This window comes from Malaya genurostris, unplaced genomic scaffold (assembly GCF_030247185.1).
Source record: "Malaya genurostris strain Urasoe2022 unplaced genomic scaffold, Malgen_1.1 HiC_scaffold_65, whole genome shotgun sequence".
NCBI lineage: Eukaryota > Metazoa > Arthropoda > Insecta > Diptera > Culicidae > Malaya > Malaya genurostris.
This window is the reverse complement of record NW_026682698.1, coordinates 1,612-19,045: the sequence shown is the minus strand read 5'-3', so window position 1 is coordinate 19,045 and position 17,434 is coordinate 1,612.

Here is a 17,434-nt window from a genome sequence, read left to right as displayed (position 1 = left end):
CATGAAAATTTCCTTGGCGAAATTTTTTTCATGTAAATCCTTACTGGATGACTCTTTCACACGATCCATTGTCCTGTAAATGTTTCAAACGTGATCTTCAGGACGCATACATGGAATTTGAGTCAATGTATCTGCCTCCATATAACTCTTATCAAATAAATTTTAATGACAACATGAAAATTTCCTTGGCGAAATTTTTTTCATGTAAATCCTTACTGGATGACTCTTTCACACGATCCATTGTCCTGTAAATGTTTCAAACGTGATCTTCAGGACCCATACATGGAATTTGAGTCATTGTATCTGCCCCCATATAACTCTTATCAAATGAATTTTAATGACAACGAGAAAATTTCCATGGCAAATTATTTTATCATGTAAATCCTTACTGGATGGCTCTTTCACATGATCCATTGTCCTGTAAATGTTTCAAACGTGATCTTCAGGACCCATACATGGAATTTGAGTCAATGTATCTGCCTCCAGATAACTCTTATCAAATAAATTTTAATGACAACATGAAAATTTCCTTGGCGAAACTTTTTTTCATGTAAATCCTTACTGGATGACTCTTTCACACGATCCATTGTCCTGTAAATGTTTCAAACGTGATCTTCAGGACCCATACATGGAATTTGAGTCAATGTATCTGCCTCCATATAACTCTTATCAAATGAATTTTAATGACAACGAGAAAATTTCCATGGCGAATTATTTTTTCATGTAAATCCTTACTGGATGGCTCTTTCACATGATCCATTGTCCTGTAAATGTTTCAAACGTGATCTTCAGGACCCATACATGGAATTTGAGTCAATGTATCTGCCTCCAGATAACTCTTATCAAATAAATTTTAATGACAACATGAAAATTTCCTTGGCGAAATTTTTTTCATGTAAGTCCTTACTGGATGACTCTTTCACACGATCCATTGTCCTGTAAATATTTCAAACGTGATCTTCAGGACCCATATATGGAATTTGAGTCAATGTATCTGCCTCCATATAACTCTTATCAAATAAATTTTAATGACAACATGAAAATTTCCTTGGCGAAACTTTTTTTCATGTAAATCCTTACTGGATGACTCTTTCACACGATCCATTGTCCTGTAAATGTTTCAAACGTGATCTTCAGGACCCATACATGGAATTTGAGTCAATGTATCTGCCTCCATATAACTCTTATCAAATAAATTTTAATGACAACATGAAAATTTCCTTGGCGAAAATTTTTTCATGTAAATCCTTACTGGATGACTCTTTCACACGATCCATTGTCCTGTAAATGTTTCAAACGTGATCTTCAGGACCCATACATGGAATTTGAGTCATTGTATCTGCCCCCATATAACTCTTATCAAATGAATTTTAATGACAACGAGAAAATTTCCATGGCGAATTATTTTTTCATGTAAATCCTTACTGGATGGCTCTTTCACATGATCCATTGTCCTGTAAATGTTTCAAACGTGATCTTCAGGACCCATACATGGAATTTGAGTCATTGTATCTGCCCCCATATAACTCTTATCAAATGAATTTTAATGACAACGAGAAAATTTCCATGGCGAATTATTTTTTCATGTAAATCCTTACTGGATGGCTCTTTCACATGATCCATTGTCCTGTAAATATTTCAAACGTGATCTTCAGAACCCATACATGGAATTTGAGTCAATGTATCTGCCTCCAGATAACTCTTATCAAATAAATTTTAATGACAACATGAAAATTTCCTTGGCGAAACTTTTTTTCATGTAAATCCTTACTGGATGACTCTTTCACACGATCCATTGTCCTGTAAATGTTTCAAACGTGATCTTCAGGACCCATACATGGAATTTGAGTCAATGTATCTGCCTCCATATAACTCTTATCAAATAAATTTTAATAACAACATGAAAATTTCCTTGGCGAAATTTTTTTCATGTAAATCCTTACTGGATGACTCTTTCACACGATCCATTGTCCTGTAAATATTTCAAACGTGATCTTCAGGACCCATACATGGAATTTGAGTCAATGTATCTGCCTCCATATAACTCTTATCAAATAAATTTTAATGACAACATGAAAATTTCCTTGGCGAAATTTTTTTCGTGTAAATCCTTACTGGATGACTCTTTCACACGATCCATTGTCCTGTAAATGTTTCAAACGTGATCTTCAGGACCCATACATGGAATTTGAGTCAATGTATCTGCCTCCATATAACTCTTATCAAATAAATTTTAATGACAACATGAAAATTTCCTTGGCGAAACTTTTTTTCATGTAAATCCTTACTGGATGACTCTTTCACACGATCCATTGTCCTGTAAATGTTTCAAACGTGATCTTCAGGACCCATACATGGAATTTGAGTCAATGTATCTGCCTCCATATAACTCTTATCAAATAAATTTTAATGACAACATGAAAATTTCCTTGGCGAAACTTTTTTTCATGTAAATCCTTACTGGATGACTCTTTCACACGATCCATTGTCCTGTAAATGTTTCAAACGTGATCTTTAATGACAACATGAAAATTTCCTTGGCGAAATTTTTTTCATGTAAATCCTTACTGGATGACTCTTTCACACGATCCATTGTCCTGTAAATATTTCAAACGTGATCTTCAGGACCCATACATGGAATTTGAGTCAATGTATCTGCCTCCATATAACTCTTATCAAATAAATTTTAATGACAACATGAAAATTTCCTTGGCGAAACTTTTTTTCATGTAAATCCTTACTGGATGACTCTTTCACACGATCCATTGTCCTGTAAATGTTTCAAACGTGATCTTCAGGACCCATACATGGAATTTGAGTCAATGTATCTGCCTCCATATAACTCTTATCAAATAAATTTTAATGACAACTTGAAAATTTCCTTGGCGAAATTTTTTTCATGTAAATCCTTACTGGATGACTCTTTCACACGATCCATTGTCCTGTAAATATTTCAAACGTGATCTTCAGGACCCATACATGGAATTTGAGTCAATGTATCTGCCTCCATATAACTCTTATCAAATAAATTTTAATGACAACATGAAAATTTCCTTGGCGAAATTTTTTTCGTGTAAATCCTTACTGGATGACTCTTTCACACGATCCATTGTCCTGTAAATGTTTCAAACGTGATCTTCAGGACCCATACATGGAATTTGAGTCAATGTATCTGCCTCCATATAACTCTTATCAAATAAATTTTAATGACAACATGAAAATTTCCTTGGCGAAACTTTTTTTCATGTAAATCCTTACTGGATGACTCTTTCACACGATCCATTGTCCTGTAAATGTTTCAAACGTGATCTTCAGGACCCATACATGGAATTTGAGTCAATGTATCTGCCTCCATATAACTCTTATCAAATAAATTTTAATGACAACATGAAAATTTCCTTGGCGAAACTTTTTTTCATGTAAATCGTTACTGGATGACTCTTTCACACGATCCATTGTCCTGTAAATCTTTCAAACGTGATCTTTAATGACAACATGAAAATTTCCTTGGCGAAATTTTTTTCATGTAAATCCTTACTGGATGACTCTTTCACACGATCCATTGTCCTGTAAATATTTCAAACGTGATCTTCAGGACCCATACATGGAATTTGAGTCAATGTATCTGCCTCCATATAACTCTTATCAAATAAATTTTAATGACAACATGAAAATTTCCTTGGCGAAACTTTTTTTCATGTAAATCCTTACTGGATGACTCTTTCACACGATCCATTGTCCTGTAAATGTTTCAAACGTGATCTTCAGGACCCATACATGGAATTTGAGTCAATGTATCTGCCTCCATATAACTCTTATCAAATAAATTTTAATGACAACATGAAAATTTCCTTGGCGAAACTTTTTTTCATGTAAATCCTTACTGGATGACTCTTTCACACGATCCATTGTCCTGTAAATGTTTCAAACGGGATCTTCAGGACCCATACATGGAATTTGAGTCAATGTATCTGCCTCCATATAACTCTTATCAAATAAATTTTAATGACAACATGAAAATTTCCTTGGCGAAATTCTTTTCATGTAAATCCTTACTGGATGACTCTTTCACACGATCCATTGTCCTGTAAATGTTTCAAACGTGATCTTCAGGACCCATACATGGAATTTGAGTCAATGTATCTGCCCCCATATAACTCTTATCAAATGAATTTTAATGACAACGAGAAAATTTCCATGGCGAATTATTTTCTCATGTAAATCCTTACTGGATGGCTCTTTCACATGATCCATTGTCCTGTAAATGTTTCAAACGTGATCTTCAGGACCCATACATGGAATTTGAGTCAATGTATCTGCCTCCAGATAACTCTTATCAAATAAATTTTAATGACAACATGACAATTTTCTTTGGCGAAACTTTTTTTCATGTAAATCCTTACTGGATGACTCTTTCACACGATCCATTGTCCTGTAAATGTTTCAAACGTGATCTTTAATGACAACATGAAAATTTCCTTGGCGAAATTTTTTTCATGTAAATCCTTACTGGATGACTCTTTCACACGATCCATTGTCCTGTAAATATTTCAAACGTGATCTTCAGGACCCATACATGGAATTTGAGTCAATGTATCTGCCTCCATATAACTCTTATCAAATAAATTCTAATGACAACATGAAAATTTCCTTGGCGAAACTGTATTTCATGTAAATCCTTACTGGATGGCTCTTTCACACGATCCATTGTCCTGTAAATGTTTCAAACGTGATCTTCAGGACCCATACATGGAATTTGAGTCATTGTATCTGCCCCCATATAACTCTTATAAAATGAATTTTAATGACAACGAGAAAATTTCCTTGGCAAAATTTTTTCTATGTAAATCCTTACTGGATGGCTCTTTCACACGATCCATTGTCCTGTAAATATTTCAAACGTGATCTTCAGGACCCATACATGGAATTTGAGTCAATGTATCTGCCTCCATATAACTCTTATCAAATAAATTTTAATGACAACATGAAAATTTCCTTGGCGAAACTTTTTTTCATGTAAATCCTTACTGGATGACTCTTTCACACGATCCATTGTCCTGTAAATGTTTCAAACGTGATCTTCAGGACCCATACATGGAATTTGAGTCAATGTATCTGCCTCCATATAACTCTTATCAAATAAATTTTAATGACAACATGAAAATTTCCTTGGCGAAACTTTTTTTCATGTAAATCCTTACTGGATGACTCTTTCACACGATCCATTGTCCTGTAAATGTTTCAAACGTGATCTTTAGGACCCAAACATGGAATTTGAGTCAATGTATCTGCCTCCATATAACTCTTATCAAATAAATTTTAATGACAACATGAAAATTTCCTTGGCGAAATTTTTTTCATGTAAATCCTTACTGGATGACTCTTTCACACGATCCATTGTCCTGTAAATATTTCAAACGTGATCTTCAGGACCCATACATGGAATTTGAGTCAATGTATCTGCCTCCATATAACTCTTATCAAATAAATTTTAATGACAACATGAAAATTTCCTTGGCGAAACTTTTTTTCATGTAAATCCTTACTGGATGACTCTTTCACACGATCCATTGTCCTGTAAATGTTTCAAACGTGATCTTCAGGACCCATACATGGAATTTGAGTCAATGTATCTGCCTCCGTATAACTCTTATCAAATAAATTTTAATGACAACATGAAAATTTCCTTGGCGAAACTTTTTTTCATGTAAATCCTTACTGGATGACTCTTTCACACGATCCATTGTCCTGTAAATGTTTCAAACGTGATCTTCAGGACCCATACATGGAATTTGTGTCAATGTATCTGCCTCCATATAACTCTTATCAAATAAATTTTAATGACAACATGAAAATTTCCTTGGCGAAACTTTTTTTCATGTAAATCCTTACTGGATGACTCTTTCACACGATCCATTGTCCTGTGAATGTTTCAAACGTGATCTTTAGGACCCATACATGGAATTTGAGTCAATGTATCTGCCTCCATATAACTCTTATCAAATAAATTTTAATGACAACATGAAAATTTCCTTGGCGAAATATTTTTCATGTAAATCCTTACTGGATGACTCTTTCACACGATCCATTGTCCTGTAAATATTTCAAACGTGATCTTCAGGACCCATACATGGAATTTGAGTCAATGTATCTGCCTCCATATAACTCTTATCAAATAAATTTTAATGACAACATGAAAATTTCCTTGGCGAAACTTTTTTTCATGTAAATCCTTACTGGATGACTCTTTCACACGATCCATTGTCCTGTAAATGTTTCAAACGTGATCTTCAGGACCCATACATGGAATTTGAGTCAATGTATCTGCCTCCATATAACTCTTATCAAATAAATTTTAATGACAACATGAAAATTTCCTTGGCGAAATTTTTTTCATGTAAATCCTTACTGGATGACTCTTTCGCACGATCCATTGTCCTGTAAATGTTTCAAACGTGATCTTCAGGACCCATACATGGAATTTGAGTCATTGTATCTGCCCCCATATAACTCTTATCAAATGAATTTTAATGACAACGAGAAAATTTCCATGGCGAATTATTTTTTCATGTAAATCCTTACTGGATGGCTCTTTCACATGATCCATTGTCCTGTAAATGTTTCAAACGTGATCTTCAGGACCCATACATGGAATTTGAGTCAATGTATCTGCCTCCAGATAACTCTTATCAAATAAATTTTAATGACAACATGAAAATTTCCTTGGCGAAATTTTTTTCATGTAAATCCTTACTGGATGACTCTTTCACACGATCCATTGTCCTGTAAATATTTCAAACGTGATCTTCAGGACCCATACATGGAATTTGAGTCAATGTATCTGCCTCCATATAACTCTTATCAAATAAATTTTAATGACAACATGAAAATTTCCTTGGCGAAACTTTTTTTCATGTAAATCCTTACTGGATGGCTTTTCACACGATCCATTGTCCTGTAAATGTTTCAAACGTGATCTTCAGGACCCATACATGGAATTTGAATCAATGTATCTGCCTCCATATAACTCTTATCAAATAAATTTTAATGACAACATGAAAATTTCCTTGGCGAAACTTTTTTTCATGTAAATCCTTACTGGATGACTCTTTCACACGATCCATTGTCCTGTAAATGTTTCAAACGTGATCTTCAGGACCCATACATGGAATTTGAGTCAATGTATCTGCCTCCATATAACTCTTATCAAATAAATTTTAATGACAACATGAAAATTTCCTTGGCGAAATTTTTTTCATGTAAATCCTTACTGGATGACTCTTTCACACGATCCATTGTCCTGTAAATATTTCAAACGTGATCTTCAGGACCCATACATGGAATTTGAGTCAATGTATCTTCCTCCATATAACTCTTATCAAATAAATTTTAATGACAACATGAAAATTTCCTTGGCGAAATTTTTTTCATGTAAATCCTTACTGGATGACTCTTTCACACGATCCATTGTCCTGTAAATGTTTCAAACGTGATCTTCAGGACCCATACATGGAATTTGAGTCAATGTATCTGCCTCCATATAACTCTTATCAAATAAATTTTAATGACAACATGAAAATTTCCTTGGCGAAACTTTTTTTCATGTAAATCCTTACTGGATGACTCTTTCACACGATCCATTGTCCTGTAAATGTTTCAAACGTGATCTTCAGGACCCATACATGGAATTTGAGTCAATGTATCTGCCTCCATATAACTCTTATCAAATAAATTTTAATGACAACATGAAAATTTCCTTGGCGAAACTTTTTTTCATGTAAATCCTTACTGGATGACTCTTTCACACGATCCATTGTCCTGTAAATGTTTCAAACGTGATCTTCAGGACCCATACATGGAATTTGAGTCAATGTATCTGCCTCCATATAACTCTTATCAAATAAATTTTAATGACAACATGAAAATTTCCTTGGCGAAACTTTTTTTCATGTAAATCCTTACTGGATGACTCTTTCACACGATCCATTGTCCTGTAAATGTTTCAAACGTGATCTTCAGGACCCATACATGGAATTTGAGTCAATGTATCTGCCTCCATATAACTCTTATCAAATAAATTTTAATGACAACGAGAAAATTTCCATGGCAAAATTTTTTCTATGTAAATCCTTACTGGATGGCTCTTTCACACGATCCATTGTCCTGTAAATATTTCAAACGTGATCTTCAGGACCCATACATGGAATTTGAGTCAATGTGTCTGCCTCCATATAACTCTTATCAAATAAATTTTAATGGCAACATGAAAATTTCCTTGGCGAAACTTTTTTTCATGTAAATCCTTACTGGATGACTCTTTCACACGATCCATTGTCCTGTAAATGTTTCAAACGTGATCTTCAGGACCCATACATGGAATTTGAGTCAATGTATCTGCCTCCATATAACTCTTATCAAATAAATTTTAATGACAACATGAAAATTTCCTTGGCGAAACTTTTTTTCATGTAAATCCTTACTGGATGACTCTTTCACACGATCCATTGTCCTGTAAATGTTTCAAACGTGATCTTCAGGACCCATACATGGAATTTGAGTCAATGTATCTGCCTCCATATAACTCTTATCAAATAAATTTTAATGACAACATGAAAATTTCCTTGGCGAAATTTTTTTCATGTAAATCCTTACTGGATGACTCTTTCACACGATCCATTGTCCTGTAAATATTTCAAACGTGATCTTCAGGACCCATACATGGAATTTGAGTCAATGTATCTGCCTCCATATAACTCTTATCAAATAAATTTTAATGACAACATGAAAATTTCCTTGGCGAAACTTTTTTTCATGTAAATCCTTACTGGATGACTCTTTCACACGATCCATTGTCCTGTAAATGTTTCAAACGTGATCTTCAGGACCCATACATGGAATTTGAGTCAATGTATCTGCCTCCATATAACTCTTATCAAATAAATTTTAATGACAACATGAAAATTTCCTTGGCGAAATTTTTTCATGTAAATCCTTACTGGATGACTCTTTCGCACGATCCTTTGTCCTGTAAATGTTTCAAACGTGATCTTCAGGACCCATACATGGAATTTGAGTCATTGTATCTGCCCCCATATAACTCTTATCAAATGAATTTTAATGACAACGAGAAAATTTCCATGGCGAATTATTTTTTCATGTAAATCCTTACTGGATGGCTCTTTCACATGATCCATTGTCCTGTAAATGTTTCAAACGTGATCTTCAGGACCCATACATGGAATTTGAGTCAATGTATCTGCCTCCAGATAACTCTTATCAAATAAATTTTAATGACAACATGAAAATTTCCTTGGCGAAATTTTTTTCATGTAAATCCTTACTGGATGGCTCTTTCACACGATCCATTGTCCTGTAAATGTTTCAAACGTGATCTTCAGGACCCATACATGGAATTTGAGTCAATGTATCTGCCTCCATATAACTCTTATCAAATAAATTTTAATGACAACATGAAAATTTCCTTGGCGAAACTTTTTTTCATGTAAATCCTTACTGGATGGCTCTTTCACACGATCCATTGTCCTGTAAATGTTTCAAACGTGATCTTCAGGACCCATACATGGAATTTGAGTCAATGTATCTGCCTCCATATAACTCTTATCAAATAAATTTTAATGACAACATGAAAATTTCCTTGGCGAAACTTTTTTTCATGTAAATCCTTACTGGATGGCTCTTTCACACGATCCATTGTCCTGTAAATGTTTCAAACGTGATCTTCAGGACCCATACATGGAATTTGAGTCAATGTATCTGCCTCCATATAACTCTTATCAAATAAATTTTAATGACAACATGAAAATTTCCTTGGCGAAACTTTTTTTCATGTAAATCCTTACTGGATGGCTCTTTCACACGATCCATTGTCCTGTAAATGTTTCAAACGTGATCTTCAGGACCCATACATGGAATTTGAGTCAATGTATCTGCCTCCATATAACTCTTATCAAATAAATTTTAATGACAACATGAAAATTTCCTTGGCGAAACTTTTTTTCATGTAAATCCTTACTGGATGACTCTTTCACACGATCCATTGTCCTGTAAATGTTTCAAACGTGATCTTCAGGACCCATACATGGAATTTGAGTCAATGTATCTGCCTCCATATAACTCTTATCAAATAAATTTTAATGACAACATGAAAATTTCCTTGGCGAAACTTTTTTTCATGTAAATCCTTACTGGATGACTCTTTCACACGATCCATTGTCCTGTAAATATTTCAAACGTGATCTTCAGGACCCATACATGGAATTTGAGTCAATGTATCTTCCTTCATATAACTCTTATCAAATAAATTTTAATGACAACATGAAAATTTCCTTGGCGAAATTTTTTTCATGTAAATCCTTACTGGATGACTCTTTCACACGATCCATTGTCCTGTAAATGTTTCAAACGTGATCTTCAGGACCCATACATGGAATTTGAGTCAATGTATCTGCCTCCATATAACTCTTATCAAATAAATTTTAATGACAACATGAAAATTTCCTTGGCGAAACTTTTTTTCATGTAAATCCTTACTGGATGACTCTTTCACACGATCCATTGTCCTGTAAATGTTTCAAACGTGATCTTCAGGACCCATACATGGAATTTGAGTCAATGTATCTGCCTCCATATAACTCTTATCAAATAAATTTTAATGACAACATGAAAATTTCCTTGGCGAAACTTTTTTTCATGTAAATCCTTACTGGATGACTCTTTCACACGATCCATTGTCCTGTAAATGTTTCAAACGTGATCTTCAGGACCCAAACATGGAATTTGAGTCAATGTATCTGCCTCCATATAACTCTTATCAAATAAATTTTAATGACAACATGAAAATTTCCTTGGCGAAACTTTTTTTCATGTAAATCCTTACTGGATGACTCTTTCACACGATCCATTGTCCTGTAAATGTTTCAAACGTGATCTTCAGGACCCATACATGGAATTTGAGTCAATGTATCTGCCTCCATATAACTCTTATCAAATAAATTTTAATGACAACGAGAAAATTTCCATGGCAAAATTTTTTCTATGTAAATCCTTACTGGATGGCCCTTTCACACGATCCATTGTCCTATAAATGTTTCAAACGTAATCTTCAGGACCCATACATGGAATTTGAGTCAATGTATCTTCCCCCATATAACTCTTATCAAATGAATTTTAATGACAACTAGAAAATTTCCTTGGCAAAATTTTTTTTATGTAATTCCTTACTGGATGGCTCTTTCACACGATCCATTGTCCTGTAAATGTTTCAAACGTGATCTTCAGGACCCATACATGGAATTTGAGTCATTGTATCTGCCCCCATATAACTCTTATCAAATAAATTTTAATGACAACATGAAAATTTCCTTGGCGAAACTTTTTTTCATGTAAATCCTTACTGGATGACTCTTTCACACGATCCATTGTCCTGTAAATATTTCAAACGTGATCTTCAGGACCCATACATGGAATTTGAGTCAATGTATCTGCCTCCATATAACTCTTATCAAATAAATTTTAATGACAACATGAAAATTTCCTTGGCGAAATTTTTTTCATGTAAATCCTTACTGGATGACTCTTTCACACGATCCATTGTCCTGTAAATGTTTCAAACGTGATCTTCAGGACCCATACATGGAATTTGAGTCAATGTATCTGCCCCCATATAACTCTTATCAAATAAATTTTAATGACAACATGAAAATTTCCTTGGCGAAACTTTTTTTCATGTAAATCCTTACTGGATGACTCTTTCACACGATCCATTGTCCTGTAAATGTTTCAAACGTGATCTTCAGGACCCATACATGGAATTTGAGTCAATGTATCTGCCTCCATATAACTCTTATCAAATAAATTTTAATGACAACATGAAAATTTCCTTGGCGAAACTTTTTTTCATGTAAATCCTTACTGGATGACTCTTTCACACGATCCATTGTCCTGTAAATGTTTCAAACGTGATCTTCAGGACCCATACATGGAATTTGAGTCAATGTATCTGCCTCCATATAACTCTTATCAAATAAATTTTAATGACAACATGAAAATTTCCTTGGCGAAACTTTTTTTCATGTAAATCCTTACTGGATGACTCTTTCACACGATCCATTGTCCTGTAAATGTTTCAAACGTGATCTTCAGGATCCATACATGGAATTTGAGTCAATGTATCTGCCTCCATATAACTCTTATCAAATAAATTTTAATGACAACATGAAAATTTTCTTGGCGAAATTTTTTTCATGTAAATCCTTACTGGATGACTCTTTCACACGATCCATTGTCCTGTAAATGTTTCAAACGTGATCTTCAGGACCCATACATGGAATTTGAGTCAATGTATCTGCCTCCATATAACTCTTATCAAATAAATTTTAATGACAACATGAAAATTTCCTTGGCGAAACTTTTTTTCATGTAAATCCTTACTGGATGACTCTTTCACACGATCCATTGTCCTGTAAATGTTTCAAACGTGATCTTCAGGACCCATACATGGAATTTGAGTCAATGTATCTGCCTCCATATAACTCTTATCAAATAAATTTTAATGACAACATGAAAATTTCCTTGGCGAAATTTTTTTCATGTAAATCCTTACTGGATGACTCTTTCACACGATCCATTGTCCTGTAAATATTTCAAACGTGATCTTCAGGACCCATACATGGAATTTGAGTCAATGTATCTGCCTCCATATAACTCTTATCAAATAAATTTTAATGACAACATGAAAATTTCCTTGGCGAAACTTTTTTTCATGTAAATCCTTACTGGATGACTCTTTCACACGATCCATTGTCCTGTAAATGTTTCAAACGTGATCTTCAGGACCCATACATGGAATTTGAGTCAATGTATCTGCCTCCATATAACTCTTATCAAATAAATTTTAATGACAACATGAAAATTTCCTTGGCGAAATTTTTTCATGTAAATCCTTACTGGATGACTCTTTCGCACGATCCTTTGTCCTGTAAATGTTTCAAACGTGATCTTCAGGACCCATACATGGAATTTGAGTCATTGTATTTGCCCCCATATAACTCTTATCAAATGAATTTTAATGACAACGAGAAAATTTCCATGGCGAATTATTTTTTCATGTAAATCCTTACTGGATGGCTCTTTCACATGATCCATTGTCCTGTAAATGTTTCAAACGTGATCTTCAGGACCCATACATGGAATTTGAGTCAATGTATCTGCCTCCAGATAACTCTTATCAAATAAATTTTAATGACAACATGAAAATTTCCTTGGCGAATTTTTTTTCATGTAAATCCTTACTGGATGGCTCTTTCACACGATCCATTGTCCTGTAAATGTTTCAAACGTGATCTTCAGGACCCATACATGGAATTTGAGTCAATGTATCTGCCTCCATATAACTCTTATCAAATAAATTTTAATGACAACATGAAAATTTCCTTGGCGAAACTTTTTTTCATGTAAATCCTTACTGGATGGCTCTTTCACACGATCCATTGTCCTGTAAATGTTTCAAACGTGATCTTCAGGACCCATACATGGAATTTGAGTCAATGTATCTGCCTCCATATAACTCTTATCAAATAAATTTTAATGACAACATGAAAATTTCCTTGGCGAAACTTTTTTTCATGTAAATCCTTACTGGATGGCTCTTTCACACGATCCATTGTCCTGTAAATGTTTCAAACGTGATCTTCAGGACCCATACATGGAATTTGAGTCAATGTATCTGCCTCCATATAACTCTTATCAAATAAATTTTAATGACAACATGAAAATTTCCTTGGCGAAACTTTTTTTCATGTAAATCCTTACTGGATGGCTCTTTCACACGATCCATTGTCCTGTAAATGTTTCAAACGTGATCTTCAGGACCCATACATGGAATTTGAGTCAATGTATCTGCCTCCATATAACTCTTATCAAATAAATTTTAATGACAACATGAAAATTTCCTTGGCGAAACTTTTTTTCATGTAAATCCTTACTGGATGACTCTTTCACACGATCCATTGTCCTGTAAATGTTTCAAACGTGATCTTCAGGACCCATACATGGAATTTGAGTCAATGTATCTGCCTCCATATAACTCTTATCAAATAAATTTTAATGACAACATGAAAATTTCCTTGGCGAAACTTTTTTTCATGTAAATCCTTACTGGATGACTCTTTCACACGATCCATTGTCCTGTAAATATTTCAAACGTGATCTTCAGGACCCATACATGGAATTTGAGTCAATGTATCTTCCTTCATATAACTCTTATCAAATAAATTTTAATGACAACATGAAAATTTCCTTGGCAAAATTTTTTTCATGTAAATCCTTACTGGATGACTCTTTCACACGATCCATTGTCCTGTAAATGTTTCAAACGTGATCTTCAGGACCCATACATGGAATTTGAGTCAATGTATCTGCCTCCATATAACTCTTATCAAATAAATTTTAATGACAACATGAAAATTTCCTTGGCGAAACTTTTTTTCATGTAAATCCTTACTGGATGACTCTTTCACACGATCCATTGTCCTGTAAATGTTTCAAACGTGATCTTCAGGACCCATACATGGAATTTGAGTCAATGTATCTGCCTCCATATAACTCTTATCAAATAAATTTTAATGACAACATGAAAATTTCCTTGGCGAAACTTTTTTTCATGTAAATCCTTACTGGATGACTCTTTCACACGATCCATTGTCCTGTAAATGTTTCAAACGTGATCTTCAGGACCCAAACATGGAATTTGAGTCAATGTATCTGCCTCCATATGACTCTTATCAAATAAATTTTAATGACAACATGAAAATTTCCTTGGCGAAACTTTTTTTCATGTAAATCCTTACTGGATGACTCTTTCACACGATCCATTGTCCTGTAAATGTTTCAAACGTGATCTTCAGGACCCATACATGGAATTTGAGTCAATGTATCTGCCTCCATATAACTCTTATCAAATAAATTTTAATGACAACGAGAAAATTTCCATGGCAAAATTTTTTCTATGTAAATCCTTACTGGATGGCTCTTTCACACGATCCATTGTCCTGTAAATGTTTCAAACGTAATCTTCAGGACCCATACATGGAATTTGAGTCAATGTATCTTCCCCCATATAACTCTTATCAAATGAATTTTAATGACAACTAGAAAATTTCCTTGGCAAAATTTTTTTTATGTAATTCCTTACTGGATGGCTCTTTCACACGATCCATTGTCCTGTAAATGTTTCAAACGTGATCTTCAGGACCCATACATGGAATTTGAGTCATTGTATCTGCCCCCATATAACTCTTATCAAATAAATTTTAATGACAACATGAAAATTTCCTTGGCGAAACTTTTTTTCATGTAAATCCTTACTGGATGACTCTTTCACACGATCCATTGTCCTGTAAATATTTCAAACGTGATCTTCAGGACCCATACATGGAATTTGAGTCAATGTATCTGCCTCCATATAACTCTTATCAAATAAATTTTAATGACAACATGAAAATTTCCTTGGCGAAATTTGTTTCATGTAAATCCTTACTGGATGACTCTTTCACACGATCCATTGTCCTGTAAATGTTTCAAACGTGATCTTCAGGACCCATACATGGAATTTGAGTCAATGTATCTGCCTCCATATAACTCTTATCAAATAAATTTTAATGACAACATGAAAATTTCCTTGGCGAAACTTTTTTTCATGTAAATCCTTACTGGATGACTCTTTCACACGATCCATTGTCCTGTAAATGTTTCAAACGTGATCTTCAGGATCCATACATGGAATTTGAGTCAATGTATCTGCCTCCATATAACTCTTATCAAATAAATTTTAATGACAACATGAAAATTTCCTTGGCGAAACTTTTTTTCATGTAAATCCTTACTGGATGACTCTTTCACACGATCCATTGTCCTGTAAATGTTTCAAACGTGATCTTCAGGATCCATACATGGAATTTGAGTCAATGTATCTGCCTCCATATAACTCTTATCAAATAAATTTTAATGACAACATGAAAATTTCCTTGGCGAAATTTTTTTCATGTAAATCCTTACTGGATGACTCTTTCACACGATCCATTGTCCTGTAAATATTTCAAACGTGATCTTCAAGACCCATACATGGAATTTGAGTCAATGTATCTGCCTCCATATAACTCTTATCAAATAAATTTTAATGACAACATGAAAATTTCCTTGGCGAAACTTTTATTCATGTAAATCCTTACTGGATGACTCTTTCACACGATCCATTGTCCTGTAAATATTTCAAACGTGATCTTCAGGACCCATACATGGAATTTGAGTCAATGTATCTGCCTCCATATAACTCTTATCAAATAAATTTTAATGACAACATGAAAATTTCCTTGGCGAAACTTTTTTTCATGTAAATCCTTACTGGATGACTCTTTCACACGATCCATTGTCCTGTAAATGTTTCAAACGTGATCTTCAGGACCCATACATGGAATTTGAGTCAATGTATCTGCCTCCATATAACTCTTATCAAATAAATTTTAATGACAACATGAAAATTTCCTTGGCGAAACTTTTTTTCATGTAAATCCTTACTGGATGACTCTTTCACACGATCCATTGTCCTGTAAATGTTTTAAACGTGATCTTCAGGATCCATACATGGAATTTGAGTCAATGTATCTGCCTCCATATAACTCTTATCAAATAAATTTTAATGACAACATGAAAATTTCCTTGGCGAAATTTTTTTCATGTAAATCCTTACTGGATGACTCTTTCACACGATCCATTGTCCTGTAAATGTTTCAAACGTGATCTTCAGGACCCATACATGGAATTTGAGTCAATGTATCTGCCTCCATATAACTCTTATCAAATAAATTTTAATGACAACATGAAAATTTCCTTGGCGAAACTTTTATTCATGTAAATCCTTACTGGATGACTCTTTCTCACGATCCATTGTCCTGTAAATGTTTCAAACGTGATCTTCAGGACCCATACATGGAATTTGAGTCAATGTATCTGCCTCCATATAACTCTTATCAAATAAATTTTAATGACAACATGAAAATTTCCTTGGCGAAACATTTTTTCATGTAAATCCTTACTGGATGACTCTTTCACACGATCCATTGTCCTGTAAATGTTTCAAACGTGATCTTCAGGACCCATACATGGAATTTGAGTCAATGTATCTGCCTCCATATAACTCTTATCAAATAAATTTTAATGACAACATGAAAATTTCCTTGGCCAAACTTTTTTTCATGTAAATCCTTACTGGATGACTCTTTCACACGATCCATTGTCCTGTAAATATTTCAAACGTGATCTTCAGGACCCATACATGGAATTTGAGTCAATGTATCTGCCTCCATATAACTCTTATCAAATAAATTTTAATGACAACATGAAAATTTCCTTGGCGAAA